Genomic DNA, 8,478 nt, shown 5'->3' with positions numbered 1-8,478 from the left:
TTTTGCATATGTAGGCATCTACGAAATAGCTTCAACAAAAGGTAAGTTAATATGTAATTGTTTAAAAAGTTCAAGAAATTTACCGAATTGAGTACCCATGCGGTCTTTCTTCAACTTTGCTAGGTACGAGATTGGTGGTTTATATTCCCTCAACACCTGTTTTTCATTATTTTTGGGTTTTTCCTCCTCATCTTCTTTCCTGATAGCTTCTGGTGGTAGTTCCTTTTTAGATTCAGCTAACACTCTCCCACTCCTTAATGTAACTACTTTCACATGCTCTTTTGGATTGAGTTCGGTGTTACTAGGTAAACTTCTTGGAGGTCTTTCTGAAATCATCTTCGCCAGCTGTCCTGTTTGATTCTCGAGCCCTTAAATTGATGCTTGCTGGTTTTTAAGTATAGTTTCAGGGTTCTAAAAATGAGTCTCCGCTACTGAAATAAATTTTGTCATCATCTTCTTAAGGTTCAGTTTTTCTCTTACTGGTACGGTTGTTGTTGGAAGCCTAGAGGGGGTGGTGGTCTTTGATTTCCTTGGCCTCCTCATGAGAAATTTGGGTGGTTCCTCCAACCTACATTGTAAGTGTTACTATAATGATTATTTTGAGGTCGATGATTATTACCTATATAATTCATTTTCTCTTTTTCCATGTTAGGGCCGTAGGATGGATATTCTAAATTGCTCGTTCCACCTCCATTTGCATCGCACTACATTACTGGATGAACCTGTGAAGAACCAAGTAAAACCATCAATTTTTCTATTCAAAAGTTCTACTTGATTGGAAAGCATAGTAACTGAATCGACGTTAAAAATGCCTGCTGCTTTCGTTGGTTTTATCCTCATGACTTGCCACTGATAATTATTTAGTGATATCTCTTCTATGAACTCATAAGCCTCTTCAAGTGTCTTATTAATGATAATTCCACTAGCAGCTGCGTCAATCATTTGTCTAGTCAAGGGATTCAAACCATTGTGAAAAGTTTGAACTTGTAGCCAAAGAGGTAACCCATGGTGAGGGCACCTTTTCAATAGATCTTTGTATCTCTCCCATCATAAAGTGCTTCTAAATCCATCTGCACGAAAGAAGAGATATCATTCCTTAATTTAGCTGTTTTATCCAGCGAAAAATATTTAAACAAAAATTTTTCGGTCATTTGTTCCCAAGTGTTGATTGAACCTCGCGGTAACGAGTTCAACCAATGTTTAGCCTTATTCCTCAATGAGAATGGAAACAACCGAAGGCGAATGGCATCGTCAGAAATGCCATTGATCTTAAAGGTGTCACAAAATTCTAGGAAATTTGCTAAATGCGTGTTTGGATCCTCGTCTTGCAAACCATCAAACTGAACAAATTATTGTATCATTTGAATCATGTTAGGTTTAAGTTCAAAATTATTTGCAGCAACAGCAGGTCTAACTATACTCGATTCAGTTCATGTTAAAGTAGGTTTAGCATAATCAAACATAGTACGAGGAACAAGATTCTGATTTACTGGATTTGCAGCAACCACAAGAGGTAACGGATTATTCTGATTATCAGCCATCTCCTCGGTTGTGGTATGGATATCGGCCTCTCGCTCTTCCTCTATGTATTGTAGGCTTCGCCTTATTTCTCTTCAGTTTTTACGAGCTGTACTTTTGATTTCGCTATCAAAAAGTAGAGGTCCTGATGGGTTTCTTCTAGTTATAAACTATAAAAACCCGCTAGAAGTAGAGAAAAGAAAATTTAGTAAATAAAGAAAAACAAAATTAAATTTCAATAAAAATAAAAATGGCTAAAGTAATAAAAATTAAGTGTTCCTAATATCTTAGTCCCCGGCAACGACGCCAAAAACTTGATGATCGCTAAAACTAACTAAAAATTTGACTAAGGCAAGTGCACCTATTGAACGGTAGTAAAGTTATGATGAGACCGGAAATATCGTATCCATGATGACTAAAAGTACTAGTAATTACTATCTTTTTATTATCTAGCCTAACAATTAAGAGAATTTTTAATCTAAAACTAATTATCTAATTAACTAAGATTGCGACAGAGATTAAAGTTGGAAAATACTTTTGGAAAATCGATGGAGATGACAATACCCAAGGAAGAATTCACCTAGACTTCACTTATTACCTCTGAATTAGACGATTTATTTACTTGACTTAACCCGTAGGAATCCCTGATTTATGTTAATATCTCTCTCGAGACTAAAAACAACTAACTCTAGGTTGATTAATCGAAATCTCTTTCTAATTAAAACCCCTATTGTCGCATTAACTCTATCTATGGATTCCCTTATTAGATTTGACTCTAATCCGACAGATTTATGTCGTTCTATCTCTAGGATTGCATGCAACTCTGCTTAATTATGAACGATTTACTCTTAAACAGGGACTTTTGCTCTACTGAATAAGCAAATCAAAAACCTGAATTAATATACTGGAATATTAAAGCAAGGGTTAAATCTCACAATTAAGAATAAGAACAAGTATTTATCATATAATTCAAAGAGTATTAAGATTCGTCTTAGGTTTCATCTCCCTTACATATTTAGGAAGTTTAGTTCATACTAATGGAAAACATCTAAAAAATTGGAAAACAACAAAACATAAAGAAACCAAAAGAACTTCTAGGAAATTGGATAGAAATCTTCAGTCTTGATGTAGATCCTCCTTCTGATTTGATCCCGATGGCTGTTCTCGAGTATTTTCTGCCTTCTATTATCCATTTTTTTCCTTACCCTTAAAATTAGCCTTTTTCGAGTAGAATTAGACTTGGGCTCGATAGGGACACGACCGTGTGCCACGCCTGTGTAAAGGTGCTCAGGCCGTATGTAATTCTGACTTGGTTTAGTGTCAAAATGGCCATGACATACGGGCGTATGGTATACCCGTGTGTCACACACGGGTGTGTGGATCACCCGTATGAGAGTACCTAGGCCGTGTGCCACGCTGAATTAGGCCCATTTTGTCCGTTTTTGGCCCATTTCTTACTCTTTTCGCCTTTCTATGCTCACCTAAGAGTAAAACATGAATTTAAAAGATTAGGAGCATCGAATTCAATAAAACCAAGGAAAAATCATCCATAAATATGCCAAGCATTGGGTAAAAATATTTATATATTACGGTTTATCAAAAAACTTAAAGGAAAGGAAAAGTAAAGTTGAGCATTCAACAGCAAAATGATGAACAAGAAACATTAAAGTTTAAGCTTTTAACAGATTAAACTAAAAGGAACTTAAATAACATTAAGCAAAAGAGTGAAATGTCATGACAAGTAAAATATAAGTACTAAAAGTGCAAATAGACACTAACTACAGTAGTAACTAACTTAACTAAGTTAAGAAATGATAAGAACAAGAAGAAAATGCAAAAAAAAAAAATTAACACTACAACTATGGAAGAATAAAAAAAATGTAAAACCCTAAAATGAACAGAGAAAACCTAAGAGAAAACTATACTAAACTATGCTTAATGCTCATCTTCTCTCTCCCCAGCCAATATTGGCTTCCTTTACCAGCTATTCTGACCAAAAATTATTTCCCAATATGCCCTTGAATGTAATAGCCCGATTTTGGTCCTAGTCGGAACAGTGGTTTCAGAACCAAAAATTTGAGGTCAATAAATTATTTTAATATTATTTTATGTGTTATACATGATTATATGAGTGCATGAAAATTTTGATGAATAAATTTTATCGTTTGTGAGCTTAATTACGGAAAAAAGACTAAATCGCATAAAGTGCAAAAGTCCTATTTTGCTAGCCAAATGTGTTAAATAGCTAGAGAACCATAATTTGGGGTATTTAAAGTGCAAATAGGTCTTTAATTTAGTGGTGGCCGGCCATAGGAAACAAGGATTGACAAATAGTCAAAGTTGGTAATGGTTTGGTATTTGATGACAAAAGCAAATACTAATAAATAAATAAATAACAAGTGGTCATTTCTATTCTCCATTTCCTTTCTCTACCGAAATATTGAAGGAGAAACCTCCATGGAAGCTTGAAATTTTCAACCAGTTGCAACCCTTACTAGTAAGTCATTTTGATGGTATTTTTGTTGATTTTTGAGTTTTGGGGACCCTTGTAGCATGAGCTAGCTAATGGGGGGATTATTTTGAAAAATGGTTGAAAGTATAGGGTTTTTCTATGTGAATATTTATGTTGTTTGCTGAATTTTTATGGAAGAAAATGAGTCATGGTTGTGTAATAAACAACTTTTGTGAAAGGAATTTCATGAAAACACCTAAAATGGACCATTTTGTAAAGATGGCAAAATGAGTGATAAGTATGAGTTATAATGAGAATTTTGGGTTGCTTCTAGTATAAAAAGAATTCGGCTAGGCTTGGGTAGTGAGGAAATTCGATAAAAATCGATTTACGAGCCTAGGGGTAATATTGTAAATTTGTGAAAGTTTAGGGGCAAAATTGTTATTTTTCTAGAGTATAAATTATGAAATGTATTGGTTAATATTATGATTAAAACAATAGATTTTATCATTATAGATAAGAAAATCGAGATTCGAGCTTAAATCGGAAAGCACGAGGTTATGGACTAAAATAGAATAATTGGCCGAAATTTTCATTCGAGGTAAGTTTGTGTGATAATAATAATGCAATGTTATAATTGAATATTAAATGCTTTATTTTTATTATTATATAAATTGTATGATTGATTATACGGATATTTTTGATGAAGATTCGAAAAGTAAGAACATAAGCAAATAATGTGATGTTGTAGCATAGTTAAATGCTTTGATAATATGTACATTTAAATGTTTTATTACTATCATAAAAGTATGAAATGTATGATGGAAGAATAAATGACATTATGAGCAAGTGTGACGACATTGAGTTAGACAAGAAACCCCGTTTGAACCTCAGGAATAGTATAGGATGCACGGGATATATCATGAGGAACTATATGGTCTGAACTCATGAGTTATGTCTGAGTTCATGAGATAAGTGATATAGGTAATGTGGGTCCGGGTGCTGACTATGTGATCAGACCCGTGAGTAACTCGCTGAGCGAGCATATCATGTTAATGCTTTGGGGTCCGGGTGCTGACTTTGTGTATAGACTCGTGATTAGCTCAAATGCGGGCATTACAAAATATGTGGTAGCTTTAGCTACATATGTTACGCGCTAAGAGTTGGTTCTAGCTGCGTATATGGCACTATGTGCAAGTTTCTGTGTATCCATTAGTGTTCCTAGTGTTCAACGGGTAATTCAAGGAAGGATTTGATGATGGTCCCAATGAGGTACGTCATTGGTGAGAACGAACTTGAGTTATGTTACGAATGGGTATAGGTATGTGCAAAAACACAATTGAATATGAAATCCACGAATGGTAAGTCCATGAGTATTGTGAAATGATGTTGTGTTAATTTGGTGGACTAAGATATATGTTTATAAATGCATAGATTTCTAATTTAAAAGAAATGAAGGTGTGATGAACTTAGTCGTCATCATTTTTGTACTAAAACTGTTTTCGACAGTAACTGTAGTCCAATTTTAAATATTCACCAAAAATTATGAAAATCACATTTGAGGCTGAATAAAAATTAAAGCTTATTGAGTCTAGTTTTACATAGAAGAAACGATGTAAGAAAATGAATACCAGATTATGAGATATTTAAATTATTGTGAGATAGATTCAGAATGATTTTGAAATCCCCTATTATGATTTGAGAAAATCATTGAAAATTGTAATAAAATATTTATGGGTTATAATTTATAGTATTAAAATCCTTAATGAGTCTATTTTCAATAGAAATAGATAGGAACGTCATCAAAGTCCCGTATTATGAGATAATTAATTTTTAGTGAAGAGGTGTCATAACTGTCAGACAACAAAAAAGGGGTAACTTTTAAAAAATAAACTGCACTTATTGGCTAGACTAAAGATTCTAATAATTTTATCGTAAGAAGATATGTGAGTTTTGTTTTAGGGAAAATTAGCGGATCTTAATTTGGAGTTCTATAGCTCTAAATATAAATAAATTAGTAACTATGAATTGAGAAAAACAACATGATCAGAAAATAAGTAAATGTGTAATCGTAGTCGTATTACCTTGAGAAGCATGTTGGCATATTGCTTATTATTTTCAATGGACTTACTAAGCGTAAAGCTTAGTCTCTCCTTTTCATTTCTTTAGTGTTTTCAGGTCAGTTTGGGGTCAGAGATCGTCGGAGGTATTATCACACTATCAAGCTATTACCGTTGGGGTTTTGATAAACCTTCGGTGTATTTGAGTGAGTGGCATGTATAGGGACTTAGTTATTACGATGTGTATTCTTCTAATTTGGTCAAGATGTTGGCTTAAATTGATTCGTTGTGTTTAGCCATGAGACGTGACTTATATGGGTGATGCCTTATAAGCCTATTTATCCAAGCTATGTATTGATGCCTTGCGATGTGGTCATGCGATTATATATTTGTTTGATATGAATGGTTAGTGCTATGGTATGTATGCTTGATGAATGTCTTATGACCAAACGATGTGGTCATAATCAGAGAATAAAAGTGTGATATGGCAATAAGTCAATAATGCTGGAAAACGAAATTGGTGTGGACTGACTTAGGCAAGCTAGTCCTTCATGAATGTGAAATTGTTGGCATGGTTGAAGTTATGAAATGTATGTAGGCCTTAGCTATGGTTGTTTGGTTGAGAAATCGTATTAAGTTATACTTTGATATGTGGTTTGGTGTTAGATTGTGTTTCAGGGTGGCAAAGGCTTGGTAGATAGCCTTATATTGTCCACATAGGTAGGCACACGGGCGTGTCCCTATGTCCGCACAGGCGTGTGACCCTGTTTCTTGAAAATTTTTCTAAGTTTTTTCAAAACTTTTCAAAGTTCTCGATTTAGTCTCAAATCGCATTTAATGCATGTTTAGAGTCTCGGTAGCTCGTGTAAGGGACATTATGCATGTGATTGAATGTTTTTAATTTAAATGAAATTTTATGGCCCGATTTCATGAAATTGTGTATGTTTAAGTTCGATAACACCTCGAACCCTGTCTCGGCGTCGGATATGGGTAAGGGGTGTTACATTTAGTGGTATCAGAGCTATGGTTTAGTCGATTCTCGGAGTAACCTAGCATGCTTGAGAGTCTAGCTATATATGCCACCAATCTGTGATAGTGTGATGTCTCCTGACGCGATTGAGAATTATCTTGTTTAGACAAAGGTACTCTCTAACTGAGCTACACCGAGCATGTTTAATGTGAAGCTAAGGTATTCGGGTAAAGTACAATTATGATGATCCTAAACTCAGGAAAGTATGAATAAAAGTCCATGATATACACGTGATGACACGTGAGATGAAAGTTCATGTTACGATAAGTACCTATGCTTGTCTGATGTTCATATGGTATTGTGCCCTTAACTTGTTTGATTAAGTGAATGTGATAAAAATAAATTCATAAAGGTATGAATAAAGGTTTACAATATCATGTTACGAAAAAAATGTCATTGTCCCAATTGGACGTTGAATGTTGTTAGATTTCAATGATATCTTCAAATGAGATAAATGAATACATTGTGATAAGCTTATCCATGTTTAGTCGAAAGTACTATGATATATATGAATGGTTTGCTCTAGTCAATGTATGTATTTGAGTAACTTGCCCACCTTATTGCCTTATTGATGGAACGAGAGTGTTCGTGTATACTTATTTGGACAACTATAATGGGCAAAGTCGTATAGCTTAAGTAAATGTACTAAATTGATTGAATTGAGTGACATGATTGTAATCATATATATATATATATATGATGTACAAGATGAAAGTTTAGATTGTGATATGCTTATTCATGTTTGTTTGGCACCCATGTGATGTCATGTGTATGACTTGTTTGAGTAAATAAGGATGATAAGTAAAGTTGTTCGGAATCCATAGAATGCATGCATAAATACACTTGTTTAAATAAGATAACTGGAAAGTTCATGTCATACGAACGTGAATAATAGTTTGCCTGAAGTGAATAATATGCTTGTGAAAATGTTACCTTGATAAGGAACTAGTGTTATATGTATATAAGTATGAGAAATGAGTTAAGGACCTTACGACTCCACTCCCTTTACCAGAGTGGTATTTTGTAAAGGAATTTCATGAGATTCGTATTGAATAAGTTCATTAGTATTAGACCTAAGAGTTCAGCTGTAGAATGATTATGAATATGATTAGAGATTGAGATGGATTAATAAGTAGAGGCAGAACTAGAATGGTATCGGACTGATATAAAGAATCTCTCGGATTATGCGATATCATAGTTGGTGAAGAAGCTAGCTTCGGTGAATCGATCTATTCAGAAATAGTTAAGGGAATAATATTTGAAGGGTAAGATATCTGAGTGTAACAGTTATGACTGAACAGATTTCGGCAGCTTCTTTTGAGATATTCTATAAGTTTAATTGTTATTGGGATTATTCCTATGGCTATTACTCTTCTGATAAAATCTTTGTTCTATGGGAATGTTTTCTAATCATGATG

The 8,478-nt window shown here is 34.0% G+C and overlaps 1 non-coding gene across 1 annotated transcript; it reads left to right on the top strand.

The window, feature by feature from the left end:
* Positions 1-1,000: 1,000 nt before the first annotated feature.
* LOC128281544 (small nucleolar RNA R71) lies at positions 1,001-1,103 on the top strand. Its single transcript, XR_008271773.1, has one exon. It is a non-coding gene; the product is annotated as a small nucleolar RNA R71 (small nucleolar RNA).
* Positions 1,104-8,478: the final 7,375 nt, after the last annotated feature.

This window comes from Gossypium arboreum, chromosome 1 (assembly GCF_025698485.1).
Source record: "Gossypium arboreum isolate Shixiya-1 chromosome 1, ASM2569848v2, whole genome shotgun sequence".
Taxonomy (NCBI): domain Eukaryota; kingdom Viridiplantae; phylum Streptophyta; class Magnoliopsida; order Malvales; family Malvaceae; genus Gossypium; species Gossypium arboreum.
Note: the sequence above shows the minus strand (reverse complement) of the source record. Positions and strands in the feature narration are given on the sequence as shown.